This window comes from Ambystoma mexicanum, chromosome 1p (assembly GCF_040938575.1).
Source record: "Ambystoma mexicanum isolate Mex_15411 chromosome 1p, UKY_AmexF1_1, whole genome shotgun sequence".
In the NCBI taxonomy this organism is placed as follows: Eukaryota; Metazoa; Chordata; class Amphibia; order Caudata; family Ambystomatidae; genus Ambystoma; species Ambystoma mexicanum.
This window is the reverse complement of record NC_090921.1, coordinates 74,747,033-74,773,892: the sequence shown is the minus strand read 5'-3', so window position 1 is coordinate 74,773,892 and position 26,860 is coordinate 74,747,033.

Here is a 26,860-nt window from a genome sequence, read left to right as displayed (position 1 = left end):
ACGTGGATTTCTTTGGCATTACCACTGCTAACCTCTGTGTTGGTTTTTACTGCGCTTTCCAAGCCACTGGTCCTGTCAGCGAGCGCTCTGACATCTTGCCTCAACAGAGTGAGTTCAGTCCCCACCGCATCAATCTTAGTTTCCAGGGCGATCCGTACGTCTGCCATTGCTAGGCCCCATTTCGTGCTCATCTCCGTTATCGCCTCCAGGATCTGCTGTTTATCTCCCTCCGGGGCTTCCTCTGCACTAGCCACATCCTTGCTCTGCGCAACCATAGTAGGGGTCCTTTGCGTCTTTGCGAAGACTTCCATAGTAGGTTGTTTGGTCTTGGATTTAGCCGGTTTCGCCGCCATGTTGTCGCCCTCCGTTCGTGTGCAGTGCTAGCCAATGTTACCATCAACCAACAAGGTTTTGCCAGTTGGTAGGATTTGTATTGGCTATCTGGTGTGTGAATGCGCCTATATTAAATGCCAGTCTAATGGGTCGCTGCCTCCCACGTATGCCGTGACAGCGACCTAGGCTCCCCTGTTCAGTGTACCTGAACCCACATGACATGCGGGCCAAAGTTTTTCGTGAAGGATGATGCCCTCCTTGATTCTTTACTGTTCGTGCCTCGGGGTATAAGTTGATCCTGGGTTCCTTGGCAGGGAACGCCTCCCATCCTTGGCAGGGAACGCCTCCTACCCGCGCTGCGGATCACTATGCATTTACGCCGTAAAAAGCAGCCCGACGTGTTGCAGGGCCCAGACGCCTGCACACACGCCTGGTGTGCGCCTCCGAGCGTGGGGCCTTCAGCTGCACATTCAGTTTATTTAATATGTTTCCTTGCCCTATATGTATTTATTTCAGGGACAGCGTCGCGTACCTCATGCCCGTGCGGTCAGCTGGCATCGACCGTGTTCAGGGCTTCACCGCCCACAGGCTCCCGCAGCACACAGATGTGTCAGCCGCTGCCCGATCCTATAGCTACAAACTTTCAAGCCCGCAGCCTGCGCAAGCGGCAGGGAGCCGCGGCTGCATACCGCGCCCACAGTTTGTTTGTTCACGTCTCAGGAACTTCTCGGCATTTGGAGAATAATCTGTGTGTTGTCCACTGGCGGCTGGCGTCTTCTCATTTCTTCGGTGCAGCGGAATCCAGCTGCTCGAGGACCCCGGAGCTTTTGTTGTTAACTATGTAGCAATTTCCGATCGCTACAGTTGTCCGGACCTGAAGGCGCTGATCTGTCAGCACGGTTCCACGCAGGAGGGGACTGTTTAATCCTCGACAGCCGTCTGCATCCCACTCCGTGCAATTGAAGATTTCGTGTCTCGTCAGGCTGCGCGAACCCTTCCTTTGTTCTCCGCCATCTTGGCGACAACGAATTCAAAACGGCTGTTCCCACCAATGTTCATTTAACTTCCGATCCGCTGATGCAAGTGACTCACGCTTCAGGATTTCTGTAGTCCATCTATTCCGACGATTGTTTTTTCCGATTTCTGGGCACTTTTGTCAGTTTTCAGGCGTAATTAGTCGGATGAATGTCGGATCCTCAGGAGCTCAGCCCAGGGCACGTCCTACTCCATGGCCAGTTAGCCACGCCCCCAGAGCAAAAAATATATATATATATTTTAAAAATATTTCGATCATTTGGTTTTCGGTCAAATGCATTCGACCCTTTTGCATTCGACCCTTTTGCTTTCGAACCTTTAACTGGACACCGGCGCTAATAGCACCATGGCTACCTCCATACTCGTAATGAGGCCCATGGTCTAGTTGTGGACTCTCCTCATTGCAAGTACAAGAGCTTGTGTTTCTTCGAAAACCGGGTCCAGCGAAACTGTGCCCATTTAGTAATACTTGTTCTGTGCTGATATACCTGGCAAAGGAATGCTTTCCATTTATCCAGTAGCTTTGTAGGAATTTTTCTCTTCTGGTCATAGGGAATTAAGTCCCAAAGGGGTGTCTTCACTCGCTGTTGTGAATGCTTTCCAGTCTGCCATGTTACCGTTTCCTGACAAAGAGGTATGCAGTGATTATAACCAATAACAAAATAACTAATCCCATTCCAATGAACCGAAAATAACGAATTCCAAAATAACGAATTTGGGAAAAAAACAAAAAAGGGGGTTGGGAGTGGGAATAGTAGTTTTGTGGGTGGGGAGAATTCGTTATTATGGTATTAGTTGTAATGGGATTAGTTATTTTGGATTCGTTGAAATCACATGTAACCGACAAAGAACATGGGAAATTAGGCCCAGACAAGGCATGAAGTGCAGGTAAAGCAGAAGCCTTAAAGGAGCCTAGTGATTGGAATATCTCTGCCAAAAAGAAAATAATGGGGCGTGGTCTCAAAATTGCATTGGCAGAAGTGATGCGATGCGATTGAGCATACCATGGCGCACGCCAATCAAAGTGTACCCTACACAGAGTTCATTGAATGTGTGCATCATGGATGGGAAAATGTAATGCCCTCTTGCCCTCCTTGGCTCATTTGTGCAAGTAAGGGGGCATTGCTGTGCATATTAAAGGGCATCCCGCATGCACACATGGGTTGCATTTTAAAATGCTACTAATTGGAAGAGGCGGGAAGCAGGGGATGTACATCGAATGACAGGGTCATTCCTGAATGTGCTATGTCACTGTGAAATGCACCCCCAGCATGTCATATGTATGTGTCAGGAGAGTGCTTCTGACACTCGTGTATGCAGAGGGGGCTTGACAGCATATCTTCTGTGCTGCTATCCAGTCTCAATGAAATGCACAGGTCACATTTGAGAATATGGTGACCTGTGCATTACGTAAAGAAGTGCAAATGAGGGGGTGCTAGAGAGCCCAACTAAAATGGCCGCTGGCCTGTGAGTTTCTGCACACCTGCATCAATCCGGGAAGATATCTGGCGGTTCCCCTCATCAAGCTACAATTTGTGAATAGCAATGCAGAGATATTGCACTCCGCTACATCTGACAGAAATTCCGAAGGAAATCAGTGAAGTTAAGCCCTTGAACCACAGCGGTACGGATATCGCTCGCATGAGAGGGAGAGGCTACGGCGAGGAAGGGAACCGCATCGGGCCTCAGCTGGAAGCCTTACAATGGAACTAATAACGAGAATGGCAGAGGAGCAGGTGGGGGTATGTCGCTGAGCCCACGCAGGGCCGTGGAAAGACACAGCCAGAGACCGCTAGGGGTTCGATAGTCTGGGAGGGCCTCTTGAGTCGTGGAGCATCCAGCACCAACCGGGTGCCCCTCGCGAAGCTGCTGCATCAGGCACGATCGGGATGGCGAGGACCCGAACACTGCCCTTTCCTCCCACTCCCGGTCGGGAGACGGCAGCCATACAGGCAAGAAGACGTGGAGGTAACACCCAGCCCCGGAGGAAGAATAACCAGCCCCATTGGCCCCCGAACATAGGTCGAAGGCACTGGGAACACAGAGGAGGGACCGCTGCCCCCGGACTACACGCATACATAGCGGTCACCGGGTCAGCACTATCTTTTGGCGGCCTCACTTGGAAGAAACCACACACGATCACACAACTCAGGCAAGCAGCGAGAACTATCAGGGTCAGGAGCTGCACCTCTCTTCCCGCTCGGGTCCAAAAAGCCCAGGCATTGGTGCGAACGATTGCCGATCCCAGAAGTGGCCTCCTGGGATCCTGCACGATGCACCGGGCCACATAAAAGGGGATCATTGATAGCGGGCCGGATAGGGAGCACACCCGCAGGGATTGTTCCAGCACCCGAGACACGAGCCTGGAGCAGGCGGCTTGGGATACCATCTAGTGGGGGTGCTGGAGACTGTAGCCCGGCAGCGGCCTGGTTTAGGAGATCTTTTGGTAGACTCCCCAAGACCTCGGGGGAGAACGAAGTGATACCACATATCTTGTTCAGCATGGGCGAACACTCTCCCCGAAAATCACGGCAGAGCGTGCTGTGAGTAACACTGAATAACCCACAAAAACCTGGAGGTGAGTGGACCACCATAACATGCGCTCTGCCGGCTAGCCGCCGCTATAGACACCTCAACATCTAGCGGACCCTTACATGGGGAAGGCCACTGAAACAAAGGCCAAGACGCAGCAACTCCTCAGACTCCAAGCAAAACAACTTGGCCACGCCTGGCCTTGACATGCTCAACATTATGGGCCCATAACCAATGCTGCTCACAACCACAGGTCTGAACACTACTGGGGGCAGCCCCCAGCAAAGGGCAGAAATCTGAGGCGTAGCCAAACAACTGACATGGGAGGAGGGCAGCGTAGGTTGCCGACTTGGTCTGTGGGCCAGGCGCCTCCACCTTGAGTGTGACTCGCAAACAGGGGGCCACTGATTTGTCTGGGGGTGAGCGGCGGCCACGTGACCCCATGGGTCCAATGCTAGGGCTAACTGGCGGGTGGACCCGTCGGGCGCAGCAAGCTTTGACTGTCCGCATCCCGCATCTTCAGCAATGTCCAAGTCGAACAAAGGAGGCAAACACCAGGCGAAGCTACACTTTGACCCACCTACACAGCCTAAAACCAGCCACACAATGGAGACACTCTCTGATACACAATCCCAGGCGTCACCTCAGGATCCCATGGTGGCGTTTCATTATATCAAGGTGATGTTCACCCAGCTACAGTCCGGTATCCAGTCTCTGGACGGGAAACTGGATTCATTCCCCTTTAAAGTGGACCACATGCAGGTTTGGCTGGACAAACATGGTGAGCGACTGAATGAGGCGGTGAGGAGGATCTCGGAGGTCCAAGACACGTCTGCCACCACAGCCGGGGAGATGTCAGGGGTACTGAGGGCGCTGAGAGAACTTACTGACAAGCAGGACGCTTTGGAGTCAAGGCTGAGGAGGAACAACCTTCGGATCGTTGGAGTCCCGGAAACAAATGATCCTAGGAACATGGAAACCTTTGTGGAGGAACTGCAGCAGGATTCCCTGGGTCCCAAGGACTTTTCTGCAGTATGTATAGTGGAGAGAGCACACCGGATCCCGAGTTGTAGGAAACCGATCCCGGGTGCTCCACCACGCGCGATCATAGCCCGACTCTTGAACTATCGGGACAGGGACAGGGATGTGGCCCTCCGCAAAGCCAGGGAGAAAGGCACGGATACCTACAAGGGCAGCACGATTAGAATGTTCCCGGACTTCTCAGATAAAGTGCAAGCAACTCGGAGGACCTTCCTGAATGTCAAGAAACAACTGCGAAACTGGGGGATGAGATACGCAATGATGTTTCCGGCCAGACTGAGAGTGGAGCATAATGGCCGGGCGCTATTTTTCAACTCTCCGGAAGAGGCTGTAGCTTTTCTGGACCAACAGCCCAGACACCCTCCGATATAAGAGAATAGTAACTAACGCTAGGCTACATGGCATATCCTTTTTCTGTGTTGCAAAAGCTGCATGATGGACGCGGGACTTCCGGTACGAAGGGGGGGGCTACTCATTCCTAAAGGTGTGCTAGGGGGGTCGGGCTCATGGCTACCCCTCAAGCGGAAGCTCCAGTGTGATGGGTACGCTGAGCAGTTGGGGTTATCAGCAGGGGGGAGGGCGGTACCGGGGTTTCGCGTTTTGTTGGTAGAGGGAAGCGGAAGGGGGGGTTATGCATCACTGACAAATTGGGGTTGTCGTTGGGTGAGGGGGGGGGACGGTCCACTCACTTTGAGAACTCTTCTACATTTTAAACTTGAGCAGCACCCACAGGGAGCCACTGCCTCACAATCTTCGTCACACCCCAGTAGTGTGGATGGCTAGCCTCACCCTTTGTACCTGGAAAGTCAGTGGGTTGGGATGCCCCACTAAACGCAGAAAGATTTTACTCTATGTGCAGCGCCAACACATAGAAATAGCCTTTCTACAAGAGACCCACCTAACACCTGAATCCGGTTCTAGATTCGGGGAAACGTGGGGATGCCACAGATACTCTTCCTCATACTCATCACATGCAAGGTGGTGTGCATCCTGATACGCAACATGGCCGGTTTTCAACAGACAAAGGGCCTCATTACGAGGTGGGCAGTAAGGGATTACCAGCACCGGTAAGGGCACCGGTGCCGGTAATCCCTTTCTGCCCTACTACGAGTTCCCTTTGCAGGTCCTCCCTTAACGCCTGGTTTTACCAGGCATTAAGGACGGGACCCGCAAAGGGACTTTGGAGCTAATAACGGTACCGCAATTTGCGGTACAGTTATTAGCGCCTTCCCCATTCCCATTGAGCCCTATGGGGGCTCAAATGGGAATGGGGAAGGGCCCTGGTGAAATGGGAATTACCGCCCCCGCCAACATTGGAATGGGGCAGTAATAGCTCCATTCACCATGGCGGAGTCGGTAAGGATTTGGAGGCAGCCATGGCGCTAATAGCGCCATGGTTACCTCCAACCTCATAATGAGGCCCAAAGACTGTACGGGACGGGTGGGAGAGGTCTTACAGTGCAAGGTACAATCCAGGGCAAACTTTACACACTAGTCAACTATTATGGCCCCGATCAGGATATGACTGAGGCACTGGAATGGATAGACGGCCAGTTAGGGGAACTACCACCTGGGGAAATGATCTGGGCCGGGGATTTCAATGCAGTGATGCAACCCGAGGTCGATCAGATGAGTGGGCACCAGAGGCACGGGAACAAAGGGACCGATAGGCTGCAGGGCTTGACCATTTCATGGGACGTGGCAGATGTGTGGCAGGTGAGGCATCAGTCTGCTCGGCAATACACTTGCCACTCGATGCTGCATAACTCTGTGTCGAAATTGGACTATTTTGTTGTTGTCAAACTCGTTGATGGGGCAGGTACAAGATGTGGAGATCCTGGCTCGCACCCTGGTGGACCATGCACAGTGAAATTATCGCTGAATCTGCTGGGCCCTCACAGACGCGGTTGTTCGCGAGAGCCTAACGTCAGTGATCTATAATTTTTTTGAGACAAACACGGGATCGGTGGGGTCTGCGGGAGTCCTATGGGAATCCTTTAAATGCGTGATAAGGGGGCAATACCTATCTAAGGAGGTAGGGATCCTACACCAGATTTAGAGAGAGCTAGCAACCAAGGAGAGCAGCATTCACACTTTGCAAACGGCAAACCCCATCCTGACAAATAGCGTACAAGCTGAAATTCTGAAACAGATACGAGAGCACCAAGCCCTGGCACTCCGGGAGGTCAAATACCTGGGGAATGTATCCAATATCTGCCAATACGGGGAGAGGAACGCTCCGGGCCGCACACTGGCAAAAGCTACTAGGATAGACAACGTAGGGGGTAGATTCCAAGCATTAGCGGATGAGCAGGGTCAGGACCAGTTCAAGGATGTTGAGATAATATGCCAATTCTTTAAATTCTACAGTCATCTGTACTCCTCCCATTCCTGCACAACCCAGGCGGACATAGAGGAATACCTCAACCGGGTTGCACTGTATTGGTGTACTGACGACCAAAGGGATTGCCTGAACCGATCCCTGTCCCTACCTGAGGTGCTGTGCGCTATAAAGTCTCTGCCAAGTGGGAAGGCGCTGGGACCCGATGGGTTTACAGCGGAATTTTATAAACACTACGCAGATACATTTGCCCCCCATTTGCTCGAAATGTATCAACATATCTTGCAGGTGGGACAGCTACCGGATACGAACAGGGAGGCAGTCGTGGTGGTACTGCTGAAGCAGGATAAACCAGGTAATGATTGCTCTTCCTACCGCCCGATCTCTCCGATTAACATACATAAGATTTTCGCTAAAGGTTTGGCATCCTGCTTGTTGCCTGCTATGTCAGTGATGGTAATGGCGGATCAGGCTGGCTTCATCCCGGGCCGGCCCACATCATACGGGCTTCGGAGAATGTACAGATTGTTGGCGGTTGTCGCACCATAAGACTCTGGGCCTCATTACACGGTAGGCGGTGAGCCATGGCGCTATTAGCGCCATGGCTCATGCCGGTAAAATACCGGCACTGCCTTGGTGGAAAGGGGATTTACCAGCCCATTCCAAGGTTGGAGGGGCGGTAAATCCCCCTTCCACCATTGCCCTTCCCCATTCCCATTTCTGCCCCATAGGGCTCTATGGGAATGGGGAAGGCGCTAATTACGGCACCGCAATTTTGCGGTGCCGTAATTAGCTCCAAGGTCCCTTTGCGGGTTGGATTTTAACGCCTGCAAAAAGCAGGCGTTAAATCCCCCAACCCGCAAAGGGACCTCGTAGTAAAGCGGTAAGGATTTACCGGTATTTTACCGGTACCGGTAAATCCTTACCGCCATCCGTGTAATGAGGCCCTCTGTCATGGCAGCCCTGCTGGACGCCATTAAGGCGTTCGACTCGGTCGAATGGCCATTTCTGGTCACTGTGCTGCGGAGAATGGGGATGAGGAACCCTTTATTGCCATGGTCAAACTGCTTTATACACGGCCGACAGCCAAGGTGTGGGTAAACGCCCAATTGACGCCAGTTGTAAGGTTGGAGAGAGGAACACAACAGGGGTGCCCGCTCTCGCTGTTGCACTTTGTACTGGCGATAGAACCATTTGCGAAATGGTGAGAGACCTGCATCTTCACTGCGGAGTGCAACTGTTTACCAACAGTGTAGTAATATCGTTATATGCGGATGTCATGGTGCTATTCATCACAGACCCTAAAAATAACTTAGTTCCGGTAATGAGAGACTTGCAACAGTTTGGGGAGGTGTCGGGTCTGAAAGTCAACACCTTTAAGTCTGTACTCTTCCCCCTAACTGAAAAGGTAGAACAGTTCCAGGATAAGTGGGGGTTCCAGAGCATTTGACTCAGACTCAGTATCTGGGTATAGACATCGCCAGAGACGACAAGGGGGTATACTGCAGTAACTATCTACAGACTCTTAATCAAGCCAGTGCAGCCATGGGGAGATGGCACAATCTCCCTCTCAATTTGTACGGCCGCATTTCCGTCATCAAAATGACTTTCCTTCCCAGATTCTTGTACATTTTCTTAAATGCATCGATAAGGGTCCCGGCAACTTCTTTCGCAGTTTGAAATCTGTAGTTTCACAGTTCCTGTGGGCGGGAAACCGGCAAGAATATCCTGGGACAAACTAACCGCACCTATACACTGGGGCGGACTGGCTCTGCCTGACTTTGAGACCTATTACAATGCAGCACAGGCAGGGTTTCTTAGATACTGGCACGAACTGCAAGGGGAGAGGAGACATGTAGAAATAGAAAGGGGAGTGGCAGCGCCAGCTCTGCTCTGGTCGGTCATCCTGACCGCGCCAGACAGAATGCAGGGGGCACGGAATCTGGTTGAGGTGACTTGCAGAGCGTGGTCACGTACGGAGTGTAAAGAGAAGGGAGAGGTCATATACTCACCCCAACTCCCGATCATACATGTTCCGGGGATCCCGATCACAAGGAAGAGGAGGTTTGTGGACATGGTAAAGAGACTGAAGGTGTTCTGTGTTGGCGATCTATTTGCCGGGGGAAAATCATAATGCTGGCAGGGATGAAGGAGAAGGGGGAGATGTCGGCTTTAGACATATTCCTATATTATAGACTGAAAGTAAGTCTACAACAGTTGTTCACATCATTCCCTGACCAACCACAGGTCTCGCGCACACTGGATAGGATACTGAATGGCACTATGGGTTGCAAGGTGACATCTGAACTCTACACTACATACATTCAAACCACAGCAGGACCAGAGGCCGTACCGAGGGGAAGGTGGGAGGAGGCCCTAAGCAGGGAGATACCGGCAGACGTATGGAGATATTGTTGCGAGGGCATCAAGAAAGGATCAATCAACGTACGATACAAACTTACTCACTTTAAATTCTTGTATCAGTACTACTACACACCCGCTGAACTGAAAAGGTATTTCCCTGACACCTGGGGCAATGTGCCCGCTGCAGCGTAGATCAGGGGGGCTTCCTCCATGTAGCTTGGTATTGCCCGGCCGTGCACCAATACTGGTTACAGGTATTCGACACAATCAGTGGCGTCACGGGACAGGTAATAAGCCCGGACCCGCTGATCGGCCTGCTGGGATACACCAAGGGTATTCCCAGGAGTACTAGGCAACTAATTGACCTATTGCTTATATTGGCTAAACGCCGAGTGGTGATGCAGTGGGGTGGGAAATGGGGCCCTAGGGTATCACTGTGGCGAGAGGACATTATGAACTGTATAGATATCGAAAGCGGATGGGGCTCGATGGCATGCAGGTGATATGTGGGACGCATGTGCGCACTTTCTGATACAGAAATATCACATCGCAGAGATTAGCTCACACCCCTCCGGGGAGTTGACAGGATCGGAGGAGGGCAATATAAGTGACCCTGGGATTTAACAAGGAGGATTAAAGGATGAGACCTGAAATGTCTGTTGAACACTGACAAAGAGTGGGATTCAATACTGAGCGCAGGCATAACCGTGAAAGCACTGTCAGAGACAAGCAGAATCTATGCTGAAGGGTACCGGGGAGAGGGATGCGGGGGTGGGTTGAGGGAATGTTGGCACGTGGTGCCCGTGTTGTTATTGTTTCAGAAATGCAAATAAAAAGAACTCTAAAAAAAACAAAAAAAGTGCAAATGAAAAAGGGGTATCCTCTGTGCTTTTTTTATTTGCCCCTGTTGTCTTAGAATCTGCCCCAATGTATTTTGAGGTAGGCACAAAGTAGGACTCAGGAGTGAGTTTTGTCTACGTTGTTATAGAAAGATTGAAAACATCTTTGCAAATATAAAGAGTTGAATAGAGCCTCGTTCTTTGGCATTGATGACATGAAGATTTATCTTGCAGGTTTGCCTCTGTGTGTGTACTACTAAGACAGTCCAAAAAACAATGTGAGGTGACCATTTCTGTACACCACAGCAGTACAAAGTCTTTTTGGTCATTTATGCATGCTGAAGCATTTTCTGAGCTAGGCAGTTAATTAATCTTTGGTGTTAAAGGAATTGTGGCCCTCTCACAGTTTCTCCATACATTGTGGTTCCATGTAATAATGTCCTCGCAAAAAATAAGCGCCTTGGAATAAGACGCTATATAAATACAATAAATACAAATACAATACAATAAATACAAAAAGTGTCTCTTGAACACAAAGTCGCTGTTTTTTGCAGAGACATTATTGTGGGGTACACCCTGCAGCCCCTAATTTTACAAGGGGAGCAGGGGACATCCCTGCAACCCGCCCCCTACATAATGTCTCCAATGGCTTTTCCCGGCGACATCATGTATGGGGACATTGTTAATGGGGACATTATTACCTGATACCTACAATGTCTGTACACCCACTCTACATCTCATAACAATGTATTGTACTCATGATTTCTATGGTGCATCGCTTACTTTCCATGCCCTAAACATCGCAAACCAGCCTTGTTCGGCTATCTTGTCTTACCTGACAGTCAGACCTGTTTGAGATAACATCGACTGCTCTCACAGAAAAGATCATAGCACACACCCCGCTGTTGATAGATGTGGCCACCCTACCTGTATACTCTCTCAACATTTTGACACAATCATCTGTCGCTGTAGAAATGTGTAAAACACCCTGGCCTCCAATGCATAGCAACACCATGTTTCTGAGTCCCTTATGAATGGTTTTTGTTTTCAAATATTAACGGGCCGATTCATGGAATAAATGTGCGCCGAAAAGGTGAGCGCAAGCGTGAAAATCGCAGCGCAGCGCACGCGTGCCAAAGCCACGCACATCGATACATGGAATTCAGTACGCGTGTAAATCCTGGGATGTGCGCTAAAATCGTGGGTGGTGCACGCGGGCGCACACGTCATTAAATGGCGTGTGCTACGCGCACAGGGAAAGCGCACATAGCGCAGCGCACACAACAAAAGTGGCCGGAACACAGGGCATAACACGCGGAATGGGGAACAACGCGTGAAAATGTGGGCGTTACGGGCGAAGTACAGGAGGTAAATGCTCGCAACGCCCACACGCGCGCCAACAACATGTATTCATGGAATCGAACAGGGGAAAGCCGTGTGCCAAAAAAGACGCGCTAATCTGGAAACACGTACGCCAGCAGGCCTAAGCGGCCCGCGCAGCATAAAAGTGCGCGCAAACAACAAACAAGCTCAGATGCTACGATGAATATACCGTTCCTCGCAGCAGTGGTCGTGGGACACCGCAGGAGGAGGAGGATAGCCAGGCCCCGCATTGTTTTACCAAGGACCAGCATTTTTGGGATGCCTGATGACCAGGTGTATGGAAGGTACAGGTTTCCACCACAAATAATCCTTGACCTGGTGAGTGAGTGGGAGGATGACCTCACATCACCCACCCTGTGCTCGCAAGCACTGAGCCCCTTGGAAAAGGTGCTCAATGTACTGCACTTCTTGGCCACTGGTTCATTTCAGCGGACAAGTGCCATAGTGGGGGTGTGTCACAGGCCACGCAGTCACGCTGCCTACACCAGGTGTTGGCCATCATGACTGCATGCCCCTCAGTCCGCAGGCACATATACATGCCCAGAACACCTGCAGAAAGGCAGGCCGTTGTCCAGGACTTTTACTGGGTGGCACACTTACCCAAACTGCTAGATGCCATTGATTGCACCCATGTGGCTCTGCGTCCTCCCAGGGCCACTGAGCACATCTACAGAAACCGCAAGCACTGGCCTTCCATCAACGTGCAGGTAGTATGTGATGCCAAGGGAATCATCACTTCAGTATATGCCAACTATCCAGGGTCAAGCCATGATAGTTTCATTTTCAGAATGTCAACCCTAAACCGGGACCTGGAAGCTGGCGGCATAGCAACACATGGCTGATTGGTGAGTATAAATGCCTCTGCACATGCATGCATGTCAGATACTGAGTAATGTGACAACTCCACTAGTGATAGCCATCATCACCTCCCAAGGGGACAGCGCCTACCCTCTGAGCACCTACATGATGACGCCAATTCGGAACCCCACCACACCACCCGAGGTAAGATACAGCACAGCCCATATTGCAACCCGGGGCATAGTGGAGCGCACATTCAGAGTGCTCAATTCACGCTTTTGCTCCTTGACCGCTCTGGTGGGCAGCTGCAATATGCGCCCCCAGTAGTGTGCAGGATCATAGTGGCAGCATGTGTCCTGCACAACGTTGCAAACCGCCGGGGCGTGCCGGTGGACATGGTGGTGCCCCACATCCCCAACCACATGCACGGCCGCTGCGCATGGGAGGTGAAAGGGCACATGGTGAGGCAGCCCATACCCAGCTTGTGGCAAATTACTTCACCTAAAATCCCACCCCTGTGGAGTGCACACTGGCCTGGCACATACCAGCTGACAATCAATGATGATGACAAAAGGGACAGTCAACTGTCACAGCCATACCAGCCTGAGATTGGTCACCTGGAAGTGTTACATTGTGTGCATGCCTACCTACTTAAAGATACCCAATGCTGTGTCACAAAAAGACACACATTCATGCAGCAGGAATGACTACCCCCTTGGAAAATACCACATAACAATAATGCCATGTCACCCTATCCCTCCCCATCTCAGCTACCCAACACACCATGGCATGGCATGTAATTTGAAAGCAACCAAATGAATGCACAACACATGACACAAGTGTAACAAAGTGCACTGTCCCTAATGTAAACAGGCCACAGACAATATGCTCTCAGTAATCAATAAGAAACAACACACATGAACAAATACTTATCAGCAACACAAAACATCAGTACAGGATGAAACCGTGGCAATATATTACAGGAAAATATTAAAGTAGTGCAAGTCTCACAACCTGACTAAGGCAGCACATCGACCCCTTCCAACTGCAGAGTGTTGCTGTCAGGCAAATGTCTCAGTGTACTGCATACAACACAAACTGCATCTGCAAAGGAGACGGCCTTGTGAAGACATGAAGAACCTACATGTATATAAGGAGAAAGACATGGATGCACACGCACATATCAATACACCATGCAGTGTAGAATCCAACAACAATCCCCACTAGGGATGTACACACCGTTTTGACTACAGACTGCCCACACAACTCATGGGAGCCCAATTTCACTGTGTAAGTTACTGTCACTTGGTCACAACCTTTGCAAGCCCATGGAAAGGGCAAGCAGGAGGGTTGTGTGTGTCAGGAAACCAAGCATCTAACCCAAAGTCAGGACAAGCCTGCATGTGCCCAGCTGGAATACACAGTGGATGCCCATGGGAGCCACACAAAGCAGCACACTGTAAAGGAGGGACGAGGTACAGGGTGCACCCCAACACCCACATGCGTGGATGTTGAGAAAAATAAATACCTCCATGGGCTCATGGCCTGCACTGCTACGCTACAGTGGGAGAACTGCCATTGCTGTCATCACCCTCTGCTGCTACATCAGGAGGTGGCCGTGATATGGGAGGCAGCCCACGCAAAGCCCTGGTATGGTCCTCCATGGCAGCAAGCATGCGGGTCTGGAAGAATTGGTTCTGCAGGATGATGGTACGGAGATTGCCATGCAGCACCTCACGGGTAGCACGCATTTCTGCCTACATGGCCTCGCGTGATGCCCGGATCTCCGCACAGGTTGCCTGGAGCTCAGCTGAGAGTGAGCGTGTGAGCTGCTCCAGCTGCTGCTCTGACCTAAAATTCCAGGAAACCTCAAGTTCACCCAGAGTATCTCTGAGGGACCAGTGTTCTAACCTCAGGGCTTCCCTGAGGGCCTGTGACTCTACAGATATGGCTGTGCGCAGAGTCTCCAGTCCAGCCTGTCGGTCCCTGTTGGAAGCCAACATGTCCTCCCTGTCTGAGTGGCAAATGGAGTCTGTTGCCTGCTGCTGGAGCTCCATCTGCCTTTCAGGGGGGAGAATGGAAGTGGCCGCCCTATTCATTGCCTGAGCCATCATTTCACACAATGCCCCCTGTTGTGCTGCTATACTGTACATGGAGTTCTCCCACACAGTATTGCCTGGTGGCGCACGGCCACCGTGTTGGCGGGCACCACACCTGTTTGGGGCAAGGCGATCTGCACCTTGCTGTGCTGGCACTGCCTAAGGCTGCAGGACTGCATTCCTCCTTTGATCTGCTGGCCCAGGAACAGGAGCAAATATTGTGGAGTGTGACCCTGCATCCGTAACCGCCAAAGACAGACTTACCAACACTGAAATCCCCATAAAGGGGTCTACCCCCAGTGCAGGTGGGTTGGACAGAACAGCATCCCTGCCAGGAACACTCACCTGCGATGGCACATATGTCTCACTGTCCGATTCAGCACCTGATTCATAGAGGTCTGCAGAGGTGCATCCAGAGACACCCATGGACAGCATGGTCTGTAAGACAAATGGGTTTTCACCCACCACCACCCCACGTCCTCCACTGGTGCCCGGTTGTGGCTATGATTCCTCCTGGGTCTGCACCATCTCCTCCTCCTCAACAGCATCAAGTGCCTCATCACCTGCAAAAACATGAAAGATAACAAATGGAAACAGGCATGAGCACCATAGCAAAACGAGAACTGATCAGTATGCACTCCTAATTTTCACATAAAAGTCTGTTTAAAGATGTATCCTAAGGATTACTATTTTTAAGGTGCAGAGGAGATAAATAACAACCCTGGCATATGGGTTTCAAAAATGTACAAAATAGAACAAGTTCCCAAATGTGGGAACTCCCGTCCTCTGCACTCTATGGGTGGCTCTGTGAGGAGTCCTTATATATTTGATTGTTTGTTAGGTAATTGATTCGATAGTTTGATTTGTACTAGGCTGTAGGTAATTTACTTAGTGACATATATGAATACATATATCAAAACACATTGACACAGTTAGGTATATTTAGAAAAAATCCATTGATTTATTAGAAGCCCAACACGTTTCGTGAAACAATTCACTTCTTCAGAAGCAATTTGAATAATTTTTCTTTCTTAAAGTAATCTGGAAGACATAATATTAAAGTACATGCATATTAGTCCCAAAAGTTACAAAAGATAGTGAAATTTCCAATAGACAAGAAGAACTTTTTTGGACGATCCATATATATCCTATCGTCCAATATCTCATTGCATTGATTGAAGTTTGAACTTATGACAGATCATACAGTAGTAACCAGTAGTAACCACATATCCATCAAAGATAAATATATTGACATGTTGTGAGAAAATTACCTAAGGAAAAAGATTCCCTTGTTGATAAATGTTGGCTGTCCTTCATATGGGGAGAGCTGTCAGTCTCCTGTACTAGTAGTGTAGCCTTAGTCCCTAAATTGTTAACAATAAAAAGTAGGAAAAGAGTCAGGAATAAGAAAACCTGAATCTAGCTATCAAACAGGTTGAAATAAAAGTGAAAACTTACCACCTTATGTCAGAAGATGGTAAGAAGATGGTAAATTGAGTAAAGAATCACTCCCCCTTGTCATGTGGAAACAAACGTAAAAGCCCAGGGTGGGCGTCTTTCCGAAGTGTCTTAAAATAAATCCAAGTGTGGACTCAGTAAGCAGGGTAATATAGTGGAGCTTAAAGTAGCGAAAAGAACCCCCTCAAGTACTTACAATTAAGGTCGTCTGATAGTTGTAAAGAGCGTGTTCTCCCTTCCGGACTCGCTAGCAAATACTGGCGTTAGCGGTCCTCAAATACTTTTAAGATGGCCGCCCAACGTCAGGCGTGTGTGTCATAAGATGTATGACGTCATGATGTAAACATTGTGACGTCATCGCGCGCATGCGCGTAGTGCTAATTATTCGATCGGATGGGATAAAGATTCAAAGACTACTTGCCTCTAAGGAAGGGGGCCTGATTGAAACAAAACAGTGGTTCATAAGAAAGAGATAATCAGTAAAAAAAGAGGCGCAAATGTAGATGCGCTAGAGGTGAAAAAAACAATTTAAATAGTTTCGTTAAAAACAGAGAAATGAATGTCTAAGTAAAAGAACTAGTGAATAAGGATAAATATAAATAAGTATAAATATATGAAAAGATAGAAAGGCAAATTTAAAATGAGGAAATGTTAAGAAGGACTAATTATTCTTTGCCTGCCATTAAGATAAATAGGGGAAAGATCTGTGAAGATAAGTTCGAGATAGTTACATGTTAAAAAGGAGTGAGCTGATAAAGTAACGTAACATAGTCATAAAGTGTAAGATCTGGAGATGTAAAGACATGGTTACAGATTGTTCCAAAGATACCATCAGTAATTGAGCGTATATAGCTGTCTCATTTCGAACTCACATTCTGGTAGATCACAGTTTGTTAAAACCAAACACAATTTATAGAATATACAAAACTAACAACCTACATCCTGTTATGAATAGTACTGTGTAATTACCAATCACTAATTTATAAAAAAAGGACCCATATAAAAATCCTCATTAAGCCCAAGTGGGGCTAATTAGTCAAAATTGTGGATCCAGTATAGCTCTCTCTGAGCCAGACGTTTAGCCAGGTCACCTCCCATTGGTAACTGTTTCATGATTTCTAAGACTACCCATCTGATTTGGGAAATATTATGTCTGTTCTCTTTAAAGTGTCTGAAAACTGGAGATTTCTGGTTGCATGTTCTTATGTTGGATTTATGCTCAGTGAGCCTTTCTTTAATCTTTCTTGAGGTCTTCCCTGTAAGCGGATTCAATTCAACACTACAGCTAAGTCAATGCCTAGTCTGGGATGCTGAGGGAAACCCTTATTGATATATTTTTATGTCCAGTTCGTTTACTCTGGATGACAACCCTTATATAACACCCCTCTCTTAGAATCCCCCTGACCCCACTGAGCCAAGAAGTAGGTTTGTTTTGCAAATTAAAAGGTTTATTTGAAAATTAAACAATATATATATATATATATATATATATTACACTTTTATAATAAATTAATATTTGATATCACACTTGAGAATATGATGTTGATCAACAATGGATAATGTTATAGTGGTACACTCTTTATAATGGCTTAGAAGTTGATATAGAGAGGATAAAGTAGCTGAGAATGTTCATATGGCTTCAGAGACAATGCAATGATGAATGAAATGCAGTACAGAAAATAAACTTGATATGATTTCAACCAAAACAATGTAATCACTTTTCCCCCTGGTAGCAATTCACCCCCCCTTTATGCAATGTAAAGAGATAGAAGGAAAGCACACAGTTCTCAGGAATGCAATCAAATATAATTCAGTTCCCCCCTAGCAAGCTTAGAGGAAAACAGGTAGGAGTTTTAAACACAGGCAAAATCCTTTTAAGTGTGGTGGCAATGAAGTGAAAAATATACTCAAATTGCTTTTAATCCCCTATAGGAGGTTCAGGGTGAGTGATAGATACTTTGAATCAGTTCAGGCCAGCCCTATCAATGATTCAGGGATGGTTATTAGGTTGAAAACAGATTTCAGGGATGGAAGCAAAGACAAATATTTTTACCCGTGGCTAAGATGAAGCAAAATGTCAAATCTCGGCAAATTTTCCGAGTGCGTCGGGCGCGATTACGGAGGCACTATAAGGAATAGCAAGTCGGTTTTAGATTCTAAGCTTTAAAATGACAGTTAAAATTCGCTCCTAGCACAAACGGTTCCGGAGATACAGACGATTTTGTGAAGGTCGTTTTTCAGAAATGAAATCACAGTTTCAGAATGACAGATGACAGTTTTCAGCTTTAAAGATGACAGAATGACACGATTCTAAGAGGCAGTTCTAATAGGTTAAAATAGTTTGGATTCGATTATTTTAAACTAAGAGATTGGTTTTGCACAGTTCTGGCGGTACTCACACTATATTTTGGACAGGAATGCGACTTCACCACGGATCGGGTCAGGATTGGACTGCGCTCCCCTCGCCACGGACGGTCTCTGCCTGGTTCTGCTCACAGCGATCTTGGTCAGCTCTGCTAGCGGCACTTCACAGCGGTCTGGATCTCTGGTTCTGACAAAAGTTCTTGGCACTGCACGGCGGTCTGGTCTCTGCTTCCGGGTACAGCTCTGCTTTCTGGGTATTTCTGGCACAGGGTTTTGGCCAGAATCAGACAGCTCAGCCCGGCTGTCTGAATAGTTTGGTTTGGTTGCTAGGTTTTGAAGGCCTGCTGATAGGAGTTCAGCTGTTGGGTTCTAGAGTTCTTGGAGTTTCTGGATGTGAAGTCTGAAATTAGGATGTGGAGTTGTCTGTCAAAATGCTCCACAGAAAGTGAAAAAGAAACGTCCTATCTGGCTTCACAGCTTTTTATGTGTTTAGAAAGTGGGTGTGTCAGCTAATTCTGCATGCCCAACCCTCTCAACTTACCATTGGCCAGTTCCTCCTCTCTTCCTTGATTGGGGGAAGGAAATGGAGTGTCAGAGTGATGCCAGCCATTTACGATCTATTGAAGAAACGCCCCTTTGCTTTTACCTTAGAAATCATTTTTCATAACTACACATATTTCCCAGATACACAGTTGGTTGACATTACATGTACATATTACAGATTACTTAAGGTACATTCTGGCCCAACTCTGATCTTCCTGGGAGCTTGCATTCAAAAATGACAACTTAATTTCGTTTTTAGTTGGTTTACCAATGTTAAATCTGTATCAAAAATTACACAAATGTACACCCTCCTTCCTACACACATTCCAGTAATTTACTAGGTCTCTAGCATAAACCCAGTGTCTGTAATATCAATAAATAGTGGGGTTTTGCCTCGGAACATGGTACAAATATGAATCAAGTCTTGAATTGTGGGTACATTTCTTAGATTAAGGTTCTCCAAATTGCACATTTTTGTGAGCTTACAATATTTTAGAAGCATTTAACTTAAACATATATTTGCTGCAATATGATTCCACAAAAGTGTCTGAGTCCACCCCCAGAAACTTGGGAGTACCACATGTGTCTCCTCTCCCAGGCAGGGCTCTGTTTACAGTCCACACTGAAAATCAACATACCCCATTCAAGGGAAAGAGTCTATTGTGTTGTGTCCGGCAGGCTAAAGTCAACAGACCAGGGGGGCCACTCTGCATTTGATTAACAGAAATTTGTGATTTCCTGGGCTGTTGTGTGGGTCTCTGAGGTGAGAAGGTTTCCCAGCCTCTTGGCCTGTTAATGCAATCAGATTGTCTCTGGGAACAGCAGGTGGTTAAGAGTTTTAATTAACCAGCGGGCCTTTGTAGTTTCCAGCTGTCTCAGGAGGCGGATTAGCTTCTGAAGTAGCAGTTCTCCTGTCAGAGTTTAGACCGCTAGCACCGGTTTGTGGACAAAGCTGGTACGGCACCCCCATGATTTTAGCAACTTTTTGACATCAAAAAAATGAATTCCCAACAGCTCTGGGTTGCTTTTGGCAATCAGCCTTGCCATTCCCAATGATTTCAGGCTACTGTGTGTGTAGCCCAATGGTGGTTTTAGGCAGTGCCCTCCTGTGCTCACAACACAGGCAAAAATGGGTGGCAGCCTATTCTTCATGTTTTCGCTGTGCATTTTCTGGGGAGTTCTGGCCATCATGATGTTTTCAATGCCAGTAATGCACAGTTTTTTTGTGGTAGGGCTCGGTTGCATGGGTAAAACATCCCACAAGCCCCCCCTCTTGCGATGGCCATTCTGATCTTTCACTGATGGAACTCGCAAGATCTGGGATGTTCGCCTCATCTTCTTCCGGTAGATGGCACAGTTCTGTATCTTTTCCTCCATCAGGTGGATCGATCGGTTCTCCTCGCCGGTCCTGATGGGAATATTGGGCGGTACCCCGGGCCCCTCGGATCTCTGCTCCCGGTCCCCGGTCGTCCTCCTTAGTCAGTCTCCATGGTTTCATCTCTCCTAGGATGATAAAGCAAAAGTGGCTATACCTATTCATAGACATTTTTCCACCACTATTAATGGTGTGGCGAACATATACATTTTATACATCCGGATACATTTTGCAGTATTATTTTTAAAAAACAAGATATAACAGGAAATATTTTCTTTCCAAATCATCATATTTTGGCGACTATATGTGGGATATTTTAGGGTTGGAACTGAATAACTCTGGAGCGGCCCCCTCTGGGATTCCAGAGGATTCCTCCAGTTGTTGAGTTGTTGCAGAGTGTGCCTGGGATGGCAACACTTTAGCTGATTAATATGGACCCACTTGTCTTCCCCTTCCGCCGAACTACCTTTGGGGATGCGGATCTTGTAGGCTACAGGGGAGATTTTGTCTATAATTTCAAACGGTCCCTTCCATGTAGGCAAAAATATTCGCTGTTTGGCCTGGTTCCTTTTGAAATTGTATAGATAAACCCGGTCTCCCACATTATATTCCTTCCTGGTGGTCTTCAGGTCGTAATGGGTCTTCATGCTATCAGCTGATCTTTCTAGATTCCGCTGATGATAGGCAAAAGCATGTTGAAGGTGTTTCCTTAAATTCTCCACATACTCATGAGTTGTGGAGGCATTTATCAACGTCTGCTCTTGGGTCCTGTAGAGCAAATGCTGGGGAAGCACCATCTTGCGTCCAGTCATCAACTCAAACGGTGACATTTTAGTTGCAGATGAAGGGGTAGATCTGATGGCCATTTGGACCAGAGGTAATCGGATATCCCAACTTGGCCCAGAATCTGCCACAAACTTTTTTAAGCTGCTCACAATGGTTCGGTTGTATCTCTCTATTGCTCCAGTAGAAGCTGGCCTGTAAGCAATGTGTAGCTTCCTTTTAACCCCCAGTATCTCCCACATCTTTGTCATTACTTCACTGGTGAAGTGGCTACCTCTGTCTGACTCAATTCTTTGAGGTAGACCAAAACGGGAAAAGATGTGGTTAATCATCAGGGCAGCTGCTGTTTCCGCCTTGCAGTTTGGGGCTGGGAGACATTCCACCCACTTGGTAAACAAGCATGTGATGGTCAACATGTACTTGTTTCCTCTAGACGAGCAAATTACAGGGCCTACAAAGTCGATTTGCAAATCTGACCATGGCAGTGCCATCCCCCTCTTTTGGAGAGGCGCCCGGTGTGTGAGGGATGTTAGCTGAAATTGTGCACACACAAGACACCCCTTCAAGTATTGGTCGAGGCCCTGCCCCATGTATGGCCAGTATGTAACCTCTCTTAAGATTTCAAGTGTTGTGTGAAACCCCCTATGACCGGCTGTGGCCGCATCATGGGCGTGACTTAACATCAGGCTTCGGTAAGAGGTAGGGACCACCCACTGATCATGGCCAGCTTGGGATTTCCTTACCATCAAACCATCTTGGATTTGGAACATCTTTGGACATTTCATCAACACTCTAAGGTCCTCCTTCCCAATGTAATCGGTATCCATCAGGGGAAAGTTCTCAGGGTCATCAATGTGTTGGTAAAATTTACCAATTATTGGATACCCCTTTTGAGCCGTAATCAAATCAGCATCAGGGGTCTCTTTACTGCATTGTGCAGTTGAAAGATCATTGTGAGCATTTTTCTGGGACCTAGTGATAGCAGTGACCTGGATTTCCCCCAACAGGGACTCTATTTCTATTAGATCCCCTTGGATGGCCCCGGTTTTGGCCAGCTGATCAGCTAAGTCATTTCCAGTTTTGTCTGGTCCCTCTACTTTGGAATGACCCTTGATCTTCTTCCAGTAGGTGGTCATCCCATTCAAGGTGACCAGGTCATCAATGTTTTGGATTAACATCCCATGTTTCAAGGGTTTGTTATTAGCACATAACATGCCTCTGGTTTTCCAATTAACCAGGTGCTCCACGAACCCGTTCCGTACATAATCCGAATCTGTGATTATGACCAGTTCGTGGAGTTGATGTTGGACAGCAGTGAGGATGGCCTGATGCACAGCCATCAACTCTGCCACCTGACTACTTCGGGGACCAATTTTGTACCCAGCGGAGGGTTCTGGAAACTCCTTCACTCATGCATTCCCTACGCCGGCCACCAGTTCTTTCTTCCCGTTGTTGTCAACATGGTAAGAGAATCCATCCACATATACAGTGGGCATTCCCTCACACTTGTCTTCTTCAAAGACTTTCTGGGGGGAATTAAGGTATGCCTCCATGTTGTCCTTGATTTTTAGACTTTCGTCCTCGAGACAGTTTTCTGTGGCACAATCATGCAAGTCAGCCAGACCTTGCGCGAGGGGACTCTTCTTGTTTTGGCCATATCTGACCTCCACAGGAAAGCCTTGCATTGACAGAATCCAGGAAGTAATTCGGGAATTACTCACATTTCCGGCCCGGATTCTGTCACTTTGGAGATATTGCGGAGGCTGGTGTGGAGTCTTCACTATGATGTGTTCCCCCTGGATAAACGGGCGGTAATTCTTCAATGCCCACACCGTTGCCAGGAGTGCCTTCTCACAATCGTTGAATGGTAAATTGAGTAAAGAATCACTCCCCCTTGTCATGTGGAAACAAACGTAAAAGCCCAGGGTGGGCGTCTTTCCGAAGTGTCTTAAAATAAATCCAAGTGTGGACTCAGTAAGCAGGGTAATATAGTGGAGCTTAAAGTAGCGAAAAGAACCCCCTCAAGTACTTACAATTAAGGTCGTCTGATAGTTGTAAAGAGCGTGTTCTCCCTTCCGGACTCGCTAGCAAATACTGGCGTTAGCGGTCCTCAAATACTTTTAAGATGGCCGCCCAACGTCAGGCGTGTGTGTCATAAGATGTATGACGTCATGATGTAAACATTGTGACGTCATCGCGCGCATGCGCGTAGTGCTAATTATTCGATCGGATGGGATAAAGAATCAAAGACTACTTGCCTCTAAGGAAGGGGGCCTGATTGAAACAAAACAGTGGTTCATAAGAAAGAGATAATCAGTAAAAAAGAGGCGCAAATGTAGATGCGCTAGAGGTGAAAAAAACAATTTAAATAGTTTCGTTAAAAACAGAGAAATGAATGTCTAAGTAAAAGAACTAGTGAATAAGGATAAATATAAATAAGTATAAATATATGAAAAGATAGAAAGGCAAATTTAAAATGAGGAAATGTTAAGAAGGACTAATTATTCTTTGCCTGCCATTAAGATAAATAGGGGAAAGATCTGGGAAGATAAGTTCGAGATAGTTACATGTTAAAAAGGAGTGAGCTGATAAAGTAACGTAACATAGTCATAAAGTGTAAGATCTGGAGATGTAAAGACATGGTTACAGATTGTTCCAAAGATACCATCAGTAATTGAGCGTATATAGCTGTCTCATTTCGAACTCACATTCTGGTAGATCACAGTTTGTTAAAACCAAACACAATTTATAGAATATACAAAACTAACAACCTACATCCTGTTATGAATAGTACTGTGTAATTACCAATCACTAATTTATAAAAAAAAGGACCCATATAAAAATCCTCATTAAGCCCAAGTGGGGCTAATGAGTCAAGTTTGTGGATCCAGTATAGCTCTCTCTGAGCCAGACGTTTAGCCAGGTCACCTCCCATTGGTAACTGTTTCATGATTTCTAAGACTACCCATCTGATTTGGGAAATATTATGTCTGTTCTCTTTAAAGTGTCTGAAAACTGGAGATTTCTGGTTGCATGTTCTTATGTTGGATTTATGCTCAGTGAGCCTTTCTTTAATCTTTCTTGAGGTCTTCCCTGTAAGCGGATTCAATTCAACACTACAGCTAAGTCAATGCCTAGTCTGGGATGCTGAGGGAAACCCTTATTGATATATTTTTATGTCCAGTTCGTTTACTCTGGATGACAACCCTTATATAACACCCCTCTCTTAGAATCCCCCTGACCCCACTGAGCCAAGAAGTAGGTTTGTTTTGCAAATTAAAAGGTTTATTTGAAAATTAAACAATATATATATATATATATATATATATATATTACACTTTTATAATAAATTAATATTTGATATCACACTTGAGAATATGATGTTGATCAACAATGGATAATGTTATAGTGGTACACTCTTTATAATGGCTTAGAAGTTGATATAGAGAGGATAAAGTAGCTGAGAATGTTCATATGGCTTCAGAGACAATGCAATGATGAATGAAATGCAGTACAGAAAATAAACTTGATATGATTTCAACCAAAACAATGTAATCACTTTTCCCCCTGGTAGCAATTCACCCCCCCTTTATGCAATGTAAAGAGATAGAAGGAAAGCACACAGTTCTCAGGAATGCAATCAAATATAATTCAGTTCCCCCCTAGCAAGCTTAGAGGAAAACAGGTAGGAGTTTTAAACACAGGCAAAATCCTTTTAAGTGTGGTGGCAATGAAGTGAAAAATATACTCAAATTGCTTTTAATCCCCTATAGGAGGTTCAGGGTGAGTGATAGATACTTTGAATCAGTTCAGGCCAGCCCTATCAATGATTCAGGGATGGTTATTAGGTTGAAAACAGATTTCAGGGATGGAAGCAAAGACAAATATTTTTACCCGTGGCTAAGATGAAGCAAAATGTCAAATCTCGGCAAATTTTCCGAGTGCGTCGGGCGCGATTACGGAGGCACTATAAGGAATAATAAGTCGGTTTTAGATTCTAAGCTTTAAAATGACAGTTAAAATTCGCTCCTAGCACAAACGGTTCCGGAGATACGGACGATTTTGTGAAGGTCGTTTTTCAGAAATGAAATCACAGTTTCAGAATGACAGATGACAGTTTTCAGCTTTAAAGATGACAGAATGACACGATTCTAAGAGGCAGTTCTAATAGGTTAAAATAGTTTGGATTCGATTATTTTAAACTAAGAGATTGGTTTTGCACAGTTCTGGCGGTACTCACACTATATTTTGGACAGGAATGCGACTTCACCACGGATCGGGTCAGGATTGGACTGCGCTCCCCTCGCCACGGACGGTCTCTGCCTGGTTCTGCTCACAGCGATCTTGGTCAGCTCTGCTAGCGGCACTTCACAGCGGTCTGGATCTCCGGTTCTGACAAAAGTTCTTGGCACTGCACGGCGGTCTGGTCTCTGCTTCCGGGTACAGCTCTGCTTTCTGGGTATTTCTGGCACAGGGTTTTGGCCAGAATCAGACAGCTCAGCCCGGCTGTCTGAATAGTTTGGTTTGGTTGCTAGGTTTTGAAGGCCTGCTGATAGGAGTTCAGCTGTTGGGTTCTAGAGTTCTTGGAGTTTCTGGATGTGAAGTCTGAAATTAGGATGTGGAGTTGTCTGTCAAAATGCTCCACAGAAAGTGAAAAAGAAACGTCCTATCTGGCTTCACAGCTTTTTATGTGTTTAGAAAGTGGGTGTGTCAGCTAATTCTGCATGCCCAACCCTCTCAACTTACCATTGGCCAGTTCCTCCTCTCTTCCTTGATTGGGGGAAGGAAATGGAGTGTCAGAGTGATGTCAGCCATTTACGATCTATTGAAGAAACGCCCCTTTGCTTTTACCTTAGAAATCATTTTTCATAACTACACATATTTCCCAGATACACAGTTGGTTGACATTACATGTACATATTACAGATTACTTAAGGTACATTCTGGCCCAACTCTGATCTTCCTGGGAGCTTGCATTCAAAAATGACAACTTATTTTCGTTTTTAGTTGGTTTACCAATGTTAAATCTGTATCAAAAATTACACAAATGTACACCCTCCTTCCTACACACATTCCAGTAATTTACTAGGTCTCTAGCATAAACCCAGTGTCTGTAATATCAATAAATAGTGGGGTTTTGCCTCGGAACATGGTACAAATATGAATCAAGTCTTGAATTGTGGGTACATTTCTTAGATTAAGGTTCTCCAAATTGCACATTTTTGTGAGCTTACAATATTTTAGAAGCATTTAACTTAAACATATATTTGCTGCAATATGATTCCACAAAAGTGTCTGAGTCCACCCCCAGAAACTTGGGAGTACCACATGTGTCTCCTCTCCCAGGCAGGGCTCTGTTTACAGTCCACACTGAAAATCAACATACCCCATTCAAGGGAAAGAGTCTATTGTGTTGTGTCCGGCAGGCTAAAGTCAACAGACCAGGGGGGCCACTCTGCATTTGATTAACAGAAATTTGTGATTTCCTGGGCTGTTGTGTGGGTCTCTGAGGTGAGAAGGTTTCCCAGCCTCTTGGCCTGTTAATACAATCAGATTGTCTCTGGGAACAGCA